This window comes from Drosophila suzukii, chromosome 3 (assembly GCF_043229965.1).
Source record: "Drosophila suzukii chromosome 3, CBGP_Dsuzu_IsoJpt1.0, whole genome shotgun sequence".
NCBI lineage: Eukaryota > Metazoa > Arthropoda > Insecta > Diptera > Drosophilidae > Drosophila > Drosophila suzukii.
In genome coordinates this window covers 23,586,655-23,605,102 of record NC_092082.1, presented here as the reverse complement: position 1 = coordinate 23,605,102, position 18,448 = coordinate 23,586,655, and the positions used below count along the sequence as shown (strand labels likewise).

Sequence of the window (18,448 nt, the reverse complement as noted above, 5' to 3'; positions counted from 1 at the left end):
AAAATAAAATTCAAAGAAACACCCTTTAAAAATCCTGTCCTATCCTAACTGTATTTAATCCGTCTTTTTAATATTTTCAAAAGATAATTCAAGGAAACACCTTTAAAAAATATCCTATTACCTTTTTAATAGAATTTATATTTTAATGTAATTTTTGCAGGGTATCAAGCGGTCCGTATTTAGAACACATATTGCTGTATTGTTCGGGGAGTCACCCATGCAACTGGGCCCATCATTCATTCATTCATTCAAGTGGCTCGCTCAATTTGCGCTGCTCTTGCTTAAATCGCATTAAATTGGGCGCCTGCCTCAATGCTGTGTCAGCATACAATTTGCAAGAACTGTGCACATATATACGCCAGATACATATACTTTGTATAGTATAGATAGACATATAAAATTGTACTTGTATCCGCCTCTAAATTGAGTTTTAGTGCATGTTTACCCACGCAAATTGCTCGACTGACTTTGCCATAAATCTAACTAAGTGCGATTGCGTGGGGCGCGGAAGGGGGTTATCTTTTATACAAAAGAAGAGGGGCGTAGAGGGGGTAGCTCATATGCAATTTGAACTTTTTATATTCCTTTTTATATGCAAAATAAATTATAAGTATTATGTACTTGACTATTTATTGCTGACAAGCAGACTTCAGATAGTCGACCGATTGATAATGGAACTGGAGGGGCTGGATATTTATGGGGAGGAATAAATCTACATATATCGCTATAAAGTGGAGCAAACTGCAGTGCGACACAGTTTCGCCATCTTAATTACCATTTATTGGCGCGCTGAAGGCAAATCAATCGACATGTCGATGGCGTCAGCTTTAACTAAACGTCAATTTCAGCCGAGACTGTAATTAGTTTTCAGTTTACAGATTGAATTCAAGTCGAATTAGGTATTCCCTCTAATAGTCAGGGTTATTGGTATACTAAAGATGGCCACACCTTGTAGAAAAGGTATCTTAGTATTAAGTGTAACGTTTCACTTGCTTCACTTTTAAGTCGTAACATTTGTTAATGGAGTATAAAAACAACCTTAATTTTCTTTCCTAGAATGTGATCCATTTTCAGTGACTGCCCCAAAAGGTTGTCTAGACAGAGTCTTTAACTGACCCGTTTAAATATTTAATGTCATTTTACATTATTGAAATTTATCAACCAAGACGTCTCAGATCTCCGACTTCATTATAGAGTAAAGCGGCTCAGGCGACTCAAGCAGTCACGACTTAACTAATTAAAGCAACTCAAATAAATTGTATTTCCTTTACAAACTGCGGCCCCGCCCCCTTTTAGCCTTTGGCCGCCCACTCGAGATCTAAGTAAATGCATTCGCTTTGGCCTATAAAAGGCAATGGGCTAATTAAAAGAATTTGCCGGCTTGTTCAGCGCACTTACCCAGAACTCCCTCTCTTTCGCTCTTTGTGTCTGTCTCTTTCTCGTGGCTAAAACTTAACTAAGTATGTTGTATCGCAATGAAACCGTTGAAAGAGAAATGCAAATGGATTTCTATGTCAATTGAGACTCTGGGAAAAATATTCACACAGGGAAAAATAATATTAATGTTAAGTATGAACATATAACGTAAGATTATTATAATAAGTCTTGTAAAATAATAAGTATGAGACCATTCAAACTATAACTAACTTTGTAGTACTCTTGTAGTACTTTTGTAGTACTTCTTAGTTGTCGAATGCAGTGTCGGTTTAAACATAACTCTAAAGTTGAAATCAATGACCCATTTATCAATATTTTAGCTCGGTGCTTCTCATATCATCAGCATGGCGCTGTCATTAGAAGTCACTCGTCAATGCACTTGACTTATTTTTCCTCCATCCCGGGGAGAATGTGAAATTGTTTACGTCTATTTTGCATACAAATTGCTTTAGTCGAGAGCTGAATAAAAAATCTTCCAACGGACCAGAGCATATCTATGTACACAAGATGTGCAAATGAGTATAATATGTCATTGTCAGCGACAGACTTGCATTTTCCATCTTAGTCAGCAGCAGAGGCTCAAAGACCTCGCACACACGGCGTATGCTTAATGTGCTGGGGTGAAATCAATAGGCTTTGGTGTACCAAATTCAATTTGGAGTAATTTGGGTGGTGAAAATTTAAGTTGCGCAATTGCGGGATACACTTTCGCACCACCCGCTGGTCAGCTCATAAATTACACCCAAGTCTACCCCCAGAACGGAGATTGACTAAGATAATACCACCCCGGAAAATCAAATCAGGACCCGGGGAGAAGACAAAGCGACGTGACTAAAAAAGAACTCCCATAGAATTTGCATGTAGGAGTAAAATAAAATTTAATTACGCTTGTCGCCTGTCAGTCCTCATTAAACGAAAAGCGCCAGACAAGGATAAGGAAAAGGAAAGGCCAGTTGCCGGACGAATTACACGAATTCAATTAAGGATCCCAACCCAAGGTGAAGGAGAATTCGAGGGGCGCACAGGTGCGAGGATTTGGATTCAGTCCAGCCGAAAGAAAAGCTCACTCAATGAATTGAAATGGGCCATCTTATATGGGCGGGAATTGCCGTTTCGGGGTACTGATGGTCGAATTAGGAGGGTAAAGTCTAGAAATGGAAGGGAAAAAGAATAGGGTGGCTAACAATAAGGTAGAACATTACCATTAAGGTTGATTTTTAGGAGGTATTGGAACAACATTTACATGTTTTGGCTGTTTTCTTTAAATTATACCATAATTTAGATATTTTTTCTTAATTTCGGAACAGAGATCCCAGTATTTCGAAGAATGCGTTTATTTAGCTTTCTTATTTAAATTAATTATTTCGTCCTGGCAAGCTGCGCTCATAACGTCATAAAAGCATAATAAATTCACTAACATAAAATATGCAAAAAATTCTTTTGCCAATCAGGACAAACTAAAATGCAATAAGTAAGTTATCCGAGCGAAATTCCCAGCGAATGAAACAGTTCCCAAAACGATAAGCAAATTGATAAATTATATGGGGAATGAAAACGTTCAGGACATAAAATAAAATTGCAAATTAGTTGCATATCAACTGACCATTAGCATTTCGTTTTCGGCATTTTAATTGAAATTTCATATGCCTATGGTGGCGATTTTCGGAGTGGCGTCGTCATGGCGCCAAACTTTCTGTCAACCGAAAATGTAGATGGGATAGGAGAAAGCTCTGCCCGGCTCTGCTGCTTTGCATATCAATCTAAAAATCAATTAGAACTTGCCCGGGCCACAGAGCCCCAGTTGGGGGAACTTTTTTCATTAAAAATGAGCGCCCAGCCGGGTTTGGTGGGCCAAAAAGTCGAACCTGGCAGCAGGAACTTTAGCAAAAATGTATAATTACAGGCGTTTACGGAGCGCTCTTCTATCTACCGCCCGATTCACTTGCTAACTCCGCTCCATGTTGAATATCTGTTTTTTAAAAGCAAAACCCGCTTACAGTTTACATTTGAAAAACAACGCACACATCCAGTGCACGCATGGCTTGTACACAGCGAGAAATATAAATAAGACATGCAGAAAGAAGTTTTAACTTTTTGGTATTTGTATAAACATTCCGGACTGTTTTTCGTTACATAATGGCTAAGGGGTTCTACAAAAATATATTTTTAAATTTTTAAAATATGTTAAATTATTTTTCCCTATTATCCTTTTCTTTTCTGTGCTCCTTTTAAACTTAAACATTTTTATTTTCCCCTGTGCATCAGCGCTGGTTGGTTTATAGAAAAAATTTGCATAAAGTGCGCATAAATTATGCCGTGAAAAAAGTTATAATACCATACTTACAGGGCGAGGTCGATGGCGAGGACTGGGGTATGAGGGGGGATAGAAGGAGAGGAGGCGATGTGCGCCAGATATCCTATCCCTCGGCCCATCCTTCGCCAGGACTCTCAGGTGTGTCCGGGTGACACAAACTGAACAACTTTTCAACACGGGCGAGCAGAGTTGCTTGTGCCCCTCCGATTTCGCTTACATTTAAGTGAAACACCCAAACACAAATACCAACTCCATGGCTTGCAAGCGGGCAACAAATTTGCTTAACAAAATTTTCATAAAATAATGCAAAAGTTTGTTGTTGCTATAATTCATTTGAAGGAGCCAACAGGACTCTGTCGCAGCTGTTGTCGCTCACTTGGAGTTTGTTTCCAGGGCAGGGCGAAAGCATTTCCCCATTATCAATTCAGGGAAAGCCAGGAAAAGCGGGTTCCTTCAGGCAATCGGGAAAACTTATGAGCGACTTGGGCCAGAAATAGTTGGGTTCACTTGGGGGCTAAGCTGAGTTTTGGATTATTTTCATATAAAGATTAACGGGGTCGGAAAATATATACTACAAAAGCTTATCTCAGCAGCTGTCACAAAACTTTATGATTTGAATATAACCGACTGGTAAGTTGTTATGCGTTCATATAATAGTAGTCTATTTATGGCAAGTCCCTAATCATCCAATTAAATGGAGCTTTATTATTTTGTTAAAGTTTCGTTCTGCTATAGCAGCAATTAAATAAATCAATGTTTTTGTTTAGGCTCACTAAATGATTTGTTTGTAGTAATTACTGGTCTCTCATAATATCGGGTTTCGCTGCATTCGTTTCCCACTACTTTGTAAACTTTTCCCATCAACCCTTAGCCCGACTTTAAATTCTTTAAATCACTCCCCCTCTTACATAGTTAATGGCCCTGACAGTGGCTTTGCATTCTCTCCATATCTATTCTGTATAAAAAAGGCTAACGCTTACCATATCTCACCCAGTCCCACCCCTTTGGGATTCGCACCAGCTGCACTTTAACTAAACTCTAATGCAAAATTCATGGCCAGGCAGAAAAATAACCAGAGTTGCTGTAAAAGTGGGAGGATTCGGAAGACTCTCCTGCATTTAGTATGCAACCAGAGTGGAGTTGAGTCGAGTCCTGAAAATGACCATCCAGACACTGGTGGTGACCACAACAACAAGTGAACTGAACTGAACTGAACTGAGCAGAGCGGAACCAAAACCATCGGGGGATATGAAAAGCCCAGCACGAACTAAACTCAAATTGGAGTGACTTGGCCGGAGGCTTATAAAAATTGCATGAAGGAAGTGAGCAATGGCGGCAAGCCATTTTGCTCTCTGATTGATCGTTTGGAGGAACAAGTAATAAAATAGTCTCCAAAATAATGATAGCATAACTCTAAGCTTGAGCGTAATCAAAGGACATCTATAGCAGTGCAGCTATAAGGAACAATTTGATAAGATTTTTTTAAACGGGTTTGTTGAAAAATCGATGATTCTATCGATACCATCGACGGCTGAAAAATTTTAGTGCCCATCATCGTTAGTATCTCTTTAATAATAATTTATATATAAACATATTTTTGGCATCGAAAGTATCTACAAAAATGTATATTATAAAATTATTATATATTATTAAATTATTTTAATAGTCCAAGATCAACATTTATTTTAGTTTCATTCTAGGTATTAATAAATCTAGATGAATTATTCGTTCCACCATTATGTTTACATTAAAGTACAAAATTACTTGAGTATTAGTTGTTTGAGTATCATTTAATGTTAGGAGCTTTCAGAAATTTTCGATGTTATCGATGGTAATCACTATCGAAAGCTTAATTTATCGTTGAGGCATTGTTGTTTTTTCGACCGTACAAATAATTAGTTTATTTAATTAAAAAATGTTAAAAAGTTAGTAAAACTAAAACTTAAAAATTCATAACATTTTTTAAAAATTAAAAAATTGTAAAATTAGAACCCAAAAACTGGAAAATCTAAATTTATAAATGAAAGTTACAAATCTTATTTATTTGAAAGTACTCGTGTTAGTAATATTTCAGAACGATTTTCAAAAAAGCCCTCTTTGAAATGTTCAGAGCTTTTTGTGACAACCCTGAAAATGTCCCCCAACTAATGATCCCATAATTCAAAACTTGAGAGAACCTAATTTCCTTGTCTCTTTGGATCCCCGTTTGTATATACACTCCGGGCAGCAGAAAAAAACTAACCGCAAATTAGCTTATTTGGCATTTTTACAGTCGTTTCATTTAATTTACACAAACAAATTTGCGCCTGGCCAGACAAACAGCCAGGGAGCCAGGCAACCGAGCAGCCAAACATCCAAACAACCAAACATTCAAACTGGCTAACAGACAATGGCGAGCCAACGAAGCGCGCCGTCAGCCCCATAAAAGTAATGAAGCTGTTTAGGCGTCTCTAAGTAGTCGTCGGAAGTTGGAAACGATGGCTCCTCCATGTCTTGTGTCAGCGGGAAAATGCCCCCGTGCTTAGTTTTCCTTTTTTTTGGCCGGTTGGAGGTGGTAGTGCAAAGGGAACTCCGCCCGCTTTTCCTGGCGTTAGTTTCTGCCCTCTACGTTCATTCAAAATTCATGAAGTTGGCGCCGTTTTTGTACACACGCCCCTTAGTCTTTGGCAAAGAGGTTCCTTCAACGGTTGAAAGCCTTTCGCACATAACGCTATATTGCTAAACGATATTGCCCCAAACTGAAATGCCGAAATGCCGCCAATTGTGTTTGGCCCGAACGTCTCATTACGATTTTTCTTACACCTTCACGGCTGATGATATTTCATGGTCCTTGCTGGATTTATTTCCCCCATTCCCATTAAAGCCAATTAGCGAGCGTCTTGAAGGCGTTTTATTTTGATGGAAATTTCTTTTGTTTCCCCGTGCTTGGGCCTCTCAGAACAGAAGAACGTCGAACTATTTTGCATTTACTTATTGCCTGTCGCCATGGCATCGTCACCTGTCCAAGGGCTTGCCAAAGGATGGAAATCCTCCTGGCAGCTAGTTTGGAATGGTGATGATACAGTGGCTATCTTAGAGCTGATAAAAAAGATTTCATTTTCCATTTTGCGGTTCAGAAATCGGTTTTAAAATGTATCTTTTAAACGTTTAGTAACATTTAGTCACATAAATATTATTGGAATTTTTCTAAATACAAAAGGTTTTCTCTTCTTATATTTCTGTACTACTGGCAACAGAATTTTTTCAGTTGGCCTTTCTATTCTCGGGCCCCGACATCTAAGGCAAATCTAGCTAAATCCCGTCAGCACTGCCAGGCCACAGACAAGTCCTCCTGGATAAATGTCTTTTACTTGCCATATTTCACTGCAGCCAACTTCTTTTTAATGAAATCCACTTTCATATGTAATTTTGCCATCAGGAGAGGCTTTGCCGCTCTGCGATGCCGCTTCCTCGCCAGACGGCAGGAGGAGTCCTTGTCGAGGATGATTTTCCTGCTGGATGCCGAACCGCCCAAGACAAAAGCCGCTCGACGTCGTTGACGACGCTTTTCGCTTTGTGTCTGGCCATAATTTCCCCCAAGAGCTGCCTGAATAAAAAGAGGGAAAAGGACGAGAGGCAGGACGAGGACCAGGAGCTAGAGCAAAGTTAAGCAAAACTTTGTTATTTGTTTTAAGTGGCAGGTTGTGAGACGCACGCTAGCTACTCGCAGACTGCCTCCGAGGGTTGTTCTCCTTTTCGTCCTCGTTCCATTCAACAGTTCATAAAGTTAATTTTACCACAGAAATTATGTTAAAACGATATATGGCGAGGCAAGGATTTTTGGCAAATGTCCCCGCTTTGCCATCTTCTTCGACTTTTCCCTCAGTTTGTGGGAACTGCAGCAGAAGTTATTGGAAATGGCATTAGGGCGCGGAAGGTTAAGGAACTTTTCCGACAACTTTTCCAACCCCTAAGACAGCGTTGCGTATGCGTAATTAGTAACCCTGCGCCCTCAGGTAGCAACTTTTTTGCCTTCGGCGTTATTTATGGATATTAAAGAGGAATTCCGCCTTATTGAACTGTCAACCTTAAGCCAAACAAATTGCGTTCGAGGTCGGTGGAGTACCAGAAAAACTATTTTGGAGAAGTTGTGATTTTTTGTGCTGGGCCAGGGCGTAGAGAAATCAAAGCAGCAGCCATCGCGCAGTCAAGAACTTTTGATTATAACAAATGTTTGCGGCTCCTGGGAGAGTGGGAGATGATTGCTGGTGGCCAAAAAGATACATTCGCATCCGTGGGTGTGTGTGGGCCTCCGACAATGACAGCTGATAATAAATCTCTCTTGGCCAGTCGGAATATGTGCGCCATGCGCCATTAGAAATGCCAAGGGACTCGGCCAACAATATAGCCAAATAAGATTAAGATACCAGCACAAATAAATGTAACTCCTGTTTGGCACGAAACAACTTTTGCAAGTTACTGTCGGTTTGAAATGGTCATTTCAATTTGAGGGGCTTGCGGAAAGATCTGCAGATAGGGCATGATTGCCAAAAGATGGGTAATGTATAGGTACTGTGAGCAGGAAGTCTGTTACATTCAGATCAGAATATATTTTAAGCTTCGCACTATTTAAAATAAATAAATAGGTATATTTGTCATTTACTTTAGATAACTTAAATCACAAAAATGTATTGATATATTAATTTATTTATATGTATTAACGCTGTGTTAAACTCTGAGGGTTTTATATGAGTTCCATTGTATGAAACCACAACACGACTTACAGAAATATCCTCACATCAATTCATAGTTCTAACATAAGTTTTTTATTCCAAATGCTGTACAGAAAAGATTTAGATAGAAGAAAAGATTTATTTCGAATGCCAACCTAAAATGATTTATAGATACTTTGGGAGTTGAATATTTAAGACAGTCTTTCTTTCGCCATGCTTCCCTTCGCTTTCTACCCATTCCCGATCATTTACTTTTATTTATTTCAATAAAAAAGGAGAGCAAAGTAACTGCCTGTCACAGGCCATAACTGGACAAGGCTTTTGGCTCCTTCTTACCACTTTCGGGACTGGTCTATGAAAAACTTTTCCATTTCCTCTAGTCAATGACAGACTCTTTTCATTAGGCAAAAGGCACTCGACGCAAAGTTGGTGGAACTTTTCCCTTGTTATAGCTGGTTCTTGGGTGCCGGCCAGGAGTTTGGACTTGGACCCTGGTCAGTGGTTGGGCGGCATGTGACATGGGCAGACATTCCACAAGTCTGCACAAGTATGACCATGTAATGGCATGTGTTTTGTCGGCTTTCGGCAGTCACTTCATCTCGAACTTTGGACTAACAAACCGTTTTTTCTCCTCTTTGCAGACCTTTGCCGGGAAGCCTTTAAGCCATCTATAAACAGGAACAACGGTAAGTGTCAAAAATTGTTGGTATTACTTGGGAAACGGAAGGGTTGTCCTTGTCCCACCTTTTTCTGAGTGAGTGAGTGACATTTGCCAGAGCGCCTAATTGTAGGCAATTAATTTCTGGCACATCAAAGCAACGGAAGGAAGTTTAACTGGCAGGAAGAGCAAACAAGGAAGACAGCAAAGCAAATGCAGCTGGTGTCCGCTTTTGGGGGTTGGTTTGGATGGCCTGGTCTGGTTTTCCAACCCGAGGAACCGCGACTCTCCGGCTAACCGCACCTTTTTAACCCTTTATTCCCGTGGTTGGGGGCTAGGGCAGAACGACATCGAACCGGAAACTTTATGCAGCTCCAGTGCGATGGCCGAACAGAGAGTGCTTGGCCGAAAAGCAATTTGACTGCCATTGACCGGGCGTTAAGTAATAATGAAGAACGGAACGTAGAAAAATCCATATTAGATAGCCACGGTGGCGTATACGCAATATATATCCCTCGTTTTTTTTGTGCGTGTACAGACGCGGGTAAAGTTCTAGGATCGGTTCTATCTTAAATTACAATAACATGTACAAAGTGGTGGTTAAAAATAACTGATAATTTCAAGAAATTATGAAGTACAAATACCAACAAATTTATAATCATATATGTTTGGTAATTTGTCTTATATTTGTTATATATACAAAAAAAGCTAAGCCTTACAGAACTGTAGTTAACAAAAAAATAATACTCCTAAGTTTAAAAATTTAAAATGTTAATATAATATATTTTGAATTTTTAATAATAGAGCTTTTATAATTATTATTTTACCCGCAGTTGTGTAATGCTTCTTTTTTGTCGAGGACTTATGGAGCAGGTCAAAGGGTGTGATGGCCAAATAAAATATTTATGAATTGCCTAACCAACGGACGAACCGAAAATGTTGGGGAGCGATTTAATTGCATTACCCGAGATATCTCCCAGTCGATAAGTCCTAGGAAATAACCCGCCCATCTCCCCGAGTATCATGTGGGGTGTGCGTGTGTGAGCAAGGGTGGTTGTGGATTTTGGGGACTGAAATGGGAATTGGTTCGGCTTTTTGGGTAATTGTGGCTACAGGGCAAAAGGCATTACAAGTGTAGAACCTGTATTCTCGCCGCTTTTTGTGGGTATTTTTGGGGTTCGGGGGACTGTATTGCCTGCAGACTCTGTTGCGGCGAAAATTTGCGAAATCAATCGTGTGGAAATTGTACAAAATGGCTTTCCGAACACTAAATCAAAGGGAGGAAAAGTCGAGGCAAGTGGCAATGAGCTTGACAAAGGATGAGACAAAAAACCATCAGGAAGTGTAGAGAAATTTTACGTGGACCAGAACTGGATGAAAACTAGTAAGTTAGGCTATGCGGTTAATAGAAAATATAGCGAATCCAGAATAAGCCTTAACAGTTAGTTTGTTATAAAATCCAGCATACCAATGATGATATCCGTGAGAGATAGGAAGCTGCATTAAAGTTCCATAAACGTATTTTATTCCAACGATTATTTTATTCCCGTACTTTATTTCTTTTCATTCAAACTCGCTCTTTTATTCCTTTTAATTTATTTGCTATTCACTTTTGTTTGTTGTTTTCGTCATCAAATTCTATTTCAACACATTCACATGCAAATGGATGTAGTCTCTTCATTTCTTTCTTCCATTTTCCCTCCCTTTGCTGTGTATCTCTAAGCGTTAATGTGCTCAATTGTTTGTTTGCCTCGTGCCGCATTCGCCGAGTTTTTCCACCCCACTTTTCCGCCCATCGCTTCATTGTCAACGCGGCGTTGTGAAAATTAATCAAAAAAACTTTTCCCAAACAACATTTTCAATTGACAATTTAAACTTTTATCTCGGAAGACATTTTACATAAAAGTTTTGTGTTAAAAATTCGCCCAACTAAAAATGAAAAATGCCGACTGGCTTCTCGGCCTCCGTTACTTAAAGGAAAACCGAGACCGAGGAAAAGGGGGCCAAGTCACTTGAGTAGGCAGCTCACAGGCTATCAAAACTTTTGACGCTTAACTTGGTAGCTCCAGGAATCCGAGTTCTGGAGGGGCCTGCCTTTTGTCTTGGCTTTGTTGTTTTCTGGCCCTATGATAGCTGCGTGAGCGACGCACAACACTAGGAAAACTGGGCCTTGGAATAGGTAAATATTTAAGGGCAGGGCGTTGGGAAAACCCCTTTGGGGTTAGCAGGGGGAGCCAGAAGGTTTTCGCAACAAGGCGTTGAAACCAGACCTGCAGACCTGCCACCCAAACCCCTTGCCCTCAGCGTACGCACTTTAAGGTGGTTTATGCGCAGCAAATGTTATGATATTGCATGGTCATTTTTATCATCAAAAGGAAATTGGCAAAATAAGATCAATGAGTAATGCTGACAGGGGTAATAAAAGAGTATAGTTAAAAGATTTTTAAAAAAGTATGCCCTCAATAAACGTTTACAGGAATTTTAAGAAATATTCAGGATCGTCCTAATATAATATTATTATTAATAGTGATGATAAGATTTCTAACTCCTTTTTTGTTAGATGCAATATCAGAATATCAATAAACGTGATAGCAGAAGTTACTAAGCACTGTATGCTATAGGATTTTGTTCTTTTAGAAATGATTACCCATATGGTGCTTCAATGTATCTCAAGGATAGTTCACAAGTAACCCTTTTGACTTTTTGCCGCCGCATAAACCTTTTAAATAATCTAACTAACCAAACAAAAGTGAGTTCTCCCTCGGTCGTGTCTCTGCGTATTTATTTACATTTTACAAGCCCCAACGAAACACACACGCATGTGAATACAAGGAGCCAGGACAGGAGTCCTGAAACATGACAACCAGGCGCAAAATTATGCACAGAGTTGCCATTTGGCATCTCCCTCTCACCGCTTATGGGCCAAAAATCCCAGAAGCGTTAGCGATGTCAGCGATGATGTTGCTGTTGCTGCTGTTGCTGTTGCTGTTGCTGCCGTTGCTGTTGCTGCTGTTGATATGTGTGCGACAGGCGGCAACAAGGTGGGATGAAACCAGGAACAGCCGCAGATACAGACGCACATTCAAGGACCCCCGCACTGGGGGGTTCCATATAGGAAAATGCAATATGGCGACGGGGCTGCTGCTCCAACTTCCAACTGCCAACTTCTGACGGATGACTGCCCCTGCGACTCTGCCCACAAAAGCCTGGCAAGAAAAACCAACAGCATCCGGAAAAGCAGCAATCAAGTGGAAGCGGGTTTGTGGTGTCATGGGCTTGGCTTATTTGATAAGTGTCTGTTGGCTCTTAGGACGAGATAATACCTTATTTCGGACTACCTTGACAATCATAAATTTAATCGAATTATTTGAACATTCGAGATTGAAAATTCAACCAAGTCGGTTGATTAAAAACCTATAAAAATGAAAATAAATCCAATTTTTTATGATCCTTTAAACATATTGTTGAAATAGTACTAAAATTAAATGCATATCATCTTTATTTATTGCTCGAAAAACTTTTATAGGAATCATGTTGTACTTCAGCTATATATTCCTCAAAAACCTTCAAAACTGATTTATTACAGGGCAGTCAACATATTTTCGCGAGATATTGTTATTAGCTTTCCCCTCCTCTTGGTTAAGAATAGGCAGCAATCTGTTTTTGATGATGTCTTCACTGCCAATGATTTCCCTTCTTGTCGACACTCACATTTTCTGCGATTTTATTGTAGGCATCATTCTGAGAATTTGTGCTGATTCCGATTTAGTTTGATTTCCCTCTGAGCGACGCACAAACAAAATGCTTGGCAAACTTTTCAGCGGGTGAAACTTTGAACATAAATTGCTTATCGCATTCTCAATTCTCCTCTGAGCATATATATGTACTACACGATAGGGCCTAAACAATAATTTTCATTTATGCAGATGCGGAGCAGGGGGAAAACATTGGCGAGCTTGCCTGTAATCCAATTTACCTAACAACAATTATGGAAAAAGGCGAGCGCAAATTATGTATTATAATTTATGTTAATTACTCAATTACATTTGAGCCTCCAGAAGTACGAGAAGCAGGAGCCCTCCCCTCCCCCCAATTATAAATTCCAAACACAAATGCGCCTCATTAATAAATATGAAACGTCAATGGGGGCGAACGACACTATCGCCGGAAGAAGGGAAGGTGTGGGCGTGCCATAAAGATTACGCAAGAAATCAATATTCGAGTGGGCCGAAAAAGGGGTTGAAGTGCCCAGGGAAGAAAAGGAAAATCCGAGTGTTACGCACTCCAAAACTCTTGACTCCTGAGCCGGGGCCCTTAAATTTAAATAAATTACACACGTTCGACTTTTTCAGTTTGACTAACTTCTGCTTCTTACCCAATCTCGTCGTATTCTCCTGCTCCTTGGGGGTTGACATACGAGCCAGCAATTTTTCAAGGGCAACTTCTCGAACTCCACAAGGTAAAACAAAAGGGGCGCCAAAGCCATAGAATTTACACTATGAAAAACATAGCACCAACATTTGTTTTTGACTTTCTCCTGTTTTTGTATTTTATTAAAATACTATTTTGAGGGAATAGTCTAAAAGTGATCTTAAAAGTATAATATCTATTTCCATTCTAATCTATTAGTGTGACTTTAATTAACTTTTACTTCTTTATTGCTTAAAGGAATATCATAAACCATTTTAGAATGTTGATCAAGAACTACTAATATAGTGAATTATTTAAAAATTGATTTACAACTTTCCTCCAAGTGTATAAAAAGGCAGCTGTGGGTGTGTTTCTGGCGGGAGTCCCCCCATTAAGCAATTTCCTCGTATGTTTTTTTATCCTGCTCCATTTTCATGCCATTGCCAGGCTGGGAAAGATTAATGAGGTTTTTTGACAGCGAAAAATTAGGCAAAATGTGATTTAAGGGTTGTTCGAGCCCTTAGCCCACCTTTAGCCGTTTTCCCCATTTCACGTTGCTGGTGTGGCCAGAGATAAGCCGAGAAAATAGGGGGAGATCTGAGTGGGAAGGACCGGAAAGCTCTGGGCAATTTATTTTATTTGCCAAATAGTTATATGGAGCACGGCAGTCAGGCAACACTATTTATTTGATGATGTATTTTTATTACGAAAGAATTTATTAGATCGTGTTTGTTTCGCTGCCGGAGTGGCTCCATTGAAAACGAGAAAAACAGATGTTGGCCGAGCTTTTTGCTTCACTTAAGAGGGATAGGATGAATATTTATGGATTATTTGGTTTATGAGGGGCATTTATGGAGAGCATTTTTATATTTCCTTGGGTGAAAACTAAGTTGCACTCTACAATGAATAAAATGAGTGAGGACCCACCACAGTTTAATGGTGAATGGTTCAGCTTAATCATTTTTATCTTTCCTTTAATACAAACACCTGAACGCTTACCAACCCCTGATCGATTTGCAACCCCCGGCTTAAGTTACTTGCAAAAATAAATCTGGGAAAAAGGAAAATTGCTTAATAATGCATACTAAGTGAATGCCACCACGCAAATGATTCTTTTCGCCAGTCAACAACTGTTTCACGCCTTTCAGTGATTTCCCAGCCGCTTCCCTTAAAGCTGGCATGGAAAATCCATCAAAATTAACTCGCTTCGACTGCGAATTTTCCGTGGTACACACTTCGCCGGGATGTTTTTCACGCGACGCACTCCGCACCAGCAAACTTCCTGTCTCTCGGTTTCAGCCCTATTTTTCCTCTTTTTTCTGACCTAGGCCATCTTCTTTCTTTTCGCTCATTTCCGTCTGAACAACCGCTGACAGCTTAATGGCCGCCTGCTCAAACATTTAAAAATGAAAACGAAATGAGAGACGGCGGGGAAAATCTCTTTTCCATTTGAATATGGAGAAAAGTGTTCTTTGTAATCATTTGATTTACAGACCGCCAACGCTTTGCCTTCGTCGTCTTTTTATAAGCATTTCCCTCACTCGCGTTTTTCGCAATCCGCCAATGAAATTGTTTGTCAACGCATTAATTTTTCGCCAGCCACAATTTCGATGATTTAATAAGCGATTTATTTATGCATTCATTTGCCGATTGAAAGGCTTTAAATATTTGAAGAATTCTCTCTGTCGATTGTGCAATTAATCAGGAAATAAAAATGTGGAAAATTCAAAGCAAATATATTTCAAACTATGCGCTCTCCATCAGCGCCTGAAAAATATTTTCCATGCTCTATGCTGGGCCCCAAATTTATGGGAAATGGCCGAAATAGTTGAGTGCTTTTAGATCAAAGGGGAGGCAAATGAATCGCAATCAATTCCTTCGTTCCGCTGCTAATGAGCTAAATTTGATTTTATTTAGTTTTGCTTTTAAATGGTGTGATGGGTTGAACGGTTTTGGTTTTTGGTCTGGTTAATGGAAAAGTGACGTCAAGGCATCCTGAGGAGACGATGAAAGATAGTTCAGATCGGGAAAGTAGGTATTTGTATATTACAGTTTGTCTGATGTTGAATTTTCAGTAATTTTCCTTATTACATCACATTACATGATTACATCCTAAATTTAAGATGATTTAAAAGATTTAACTTCACCCCTTTCATTTTCTGCATTACTCATTCGCTTTTGTAATCTATACGACCTTGTTCAGCGGTTTATGTCATTTTCCAGGGCTTTTTCTAATTTCATGCCGCCTTGTTTTGAGCCCCTGGAGCAGAAAAATGAAAGCTTGTAAACATTTCGGTCCCCTCCGGTGGGTCCCTCCATACATTTTCGGGGCCTGGCGAAATTAATAAATTAACTTCCTTGTGTCATAAATCATTTCGGTTCCTCCTCACCAACTGCGAACATTTTGCGCCATTAAGCAGCTACGGCTTCCTCTTGTTGCGGTACTTTTCACTTACCCTTAACCGGAGCGAAGAACCCCGAAAGAAACCGCAGAGACCCCAAGCACCATTATCATCATCATCGTCCGCATTCCGGGGATTTCATCATGGAGCTTGCATAATCAACGTGTTACAGCTGCTGTTACTGCTACTGCTTCACTTGGTTTAGGCCTAGTTGGAACGATGCCACAGAATGGAAGAGCTACACAGGGAGAAAATAAGTGGGTTAACTCAGTTAGTCCAATATATGTATTGTAGGTATCTAATATTGGGCTTTAGATATATCCTTCAAATGAAAAGTTAAGATGTCTTTCGTTATTACAAGTTTAAAATTCTATGTCTCCTTTTAGGACATAGTGATACCATACCATGGGTTAGTAATATAACAAGTCATTTGTGGAAATTTTAGTACTTACGTGGGGAGTACTTATGCCAGAATTTTCGGAATTAAAATTAAGAACTTTAGTATTGCTGAAGAGTAAAAACTTTTCTTAATATTTCAATTCGATTATTAATACTTTTCAAATATTGTGCTAGTGTTATTCCTAAAACTTTGAGCAAAAAATAACCATAAATAAAATTACTTTTGATCGATCCAATGACATGGTTCTTAAATCTTAACTTGATTATTAACCCAAAAATGTGCTCTTCATCTGATACCGTCTAATAGCAATATGGATCACTTATTATTATGTTTTTTTTTCTCTGCACAACCCTGACCACCACCCAAATGCTATGCCCCACACTACCCAATCATAATTTGTGCTTTACATAAATTAATGACCCACCCCCTGTGAGGAGGTCTGTTTTTGATTTCATTCCGAACAAAAATGCTCGCTCGTAAATTTTGTGAGATTGTTTGTGGTTGGGGCAGAACGCGAGGCAAAAACAGATTCTTAAAGGTGTCCAACAGTTTTTGCCCCACTAGATTTCTACTACTTCCTCTTCGGGGCTTCTGGGCTGGGTTTTCCTCATCCTGCAGCTCCTTCTGTTATTTACACACTTCTTCATGTGTTTTATGGCATGTTCCCTTGGATTTCGCAAGATGGGGGAGTCGGAGTCCCTCGCAAAGATTTATGAGTTTGTCCTCGGTTTGTTTCTTTTGGGTGGCGGGGTTGTGTGTGTGTTTTGGCCCCCTTAACCCCATACTGCCCTTAAATTAAATATTAGTTGCGAGAATGTCTCTATAACATTAACGATACCCATTCTAATTTGCTCTCCAATGCCCAGCCTCATATTAAGTTGTTGCCTGGGTCGAATCAATATTAACGACTTGTTCGAGATTTGTTTGGCTTTCTCCAGTTTAATTGCCAGTCCCCGCTCTCCCCCTCCAGTTCTCTCACCCACACTCGCTGTAATTGTCGTAAACTTTTCCCCAGTAAAAATTAACGATCATAAAGTAGAGCCATGAAAATTATACCGAATGGAACAGCAAATACAAAGGAAAAGCAACAAAAAGAGCTGAAATCATAATAAAAATGCATTCATAAACATGAAATACGATGTGAGGCAGGGGCGCTGTTCTAAGCGTGAGTCTATTAAAAGCGCATAAAAATAACTTCCCGATTTTACGAGGTCTAAGCCCAGGCATAACCCCTGGAAAGCGAGATGGCGGGGCGACAGTGATACCCTCATCGCCATCATAATCATCATGTGGTCGCCGTGTGCGGCAGGGGTTAACATTGCGACGGGGCGAAGGGGACCCCTTTGCTGCACTGGCGGGTTAATTAAATGACGCCAGTTTAGTATTTCGTGCCGCACACGTGTTGGCAATTGTGGGTGAGCGGGAAAATGCATTTTCCCCTCGACCATTTTCCCCACTTTCGTTGCTCCGCTGATCGCCCATGTAATGGCTGCCATCGAATTAGAAAAAGTCTCGTAAATGGATTAGTAAAACTGTTTTATGATGGGGAATCTATCTTGCAACATCTTTATTTGGATGGATACACTTGAAGTGCGACTGGAGATGGTTTTATGGCTTCCAAAGCTAAAAGCGAAAGCTCATAATTCATTGTAAGTTGGGCAATGAATTTTATATTTATTTTTGGCAGTCTTTCCTGTGTTTTAGGGCTGAGCCGATTGTAAAATTAACTAAATAAACTTTTATAAAAGCGAAGTTTTAAGTTCTATGAACCATTTTTAATTACAAATTTAAATGTAACTTAAGATCAAAATTAAATTATTAATTATTATATTATATTACAAATTAAATGAATATGTCTTTTATTAACTACTAATGCACATTTACCATTATAAACGCTTTGAATTCCTCAAAGTCGGCAACTTTTTAGTGTGATTTATGTGAAACCCTTTGATTCCGTGCTTCCCTAATTAAAAGTATCCCTTTTAATTCAGGCCCTGTTCGTGCATTTCTGGCTGCCCCATCCGAACCCACTATGGTTACGGTTCCTGGGCTTGACAGCTGTCAATCTGAGCAGGCCGAGGAGGCCCAGCCCCTCGAAAACCCACTCCTCGGGCC

The 18,448-nt window shown here is 39.7% G+C and overlaps 1 protein-coding gene across 1 annotated transcript in view; it reads left to right on the top strand.

Moving 5' to 3' along the window:
* The window catches only part of LOC118876780 (frizzled-2), a 97,889-nt gene that overhangs the window by 18,681 nt on the left and 60,760 nt on the right, over positions 1-18,448 (top strand). The window contains exon 3 of the mRNA XM_036815194.3: positions 9,105-9,149. The gene's annotated coding sequence lies outside the window, so the exon portion shown is untranslated. The remainder of the gene's footprint in view (positions 1-9,104; positions 9,150-18,448) is intronic.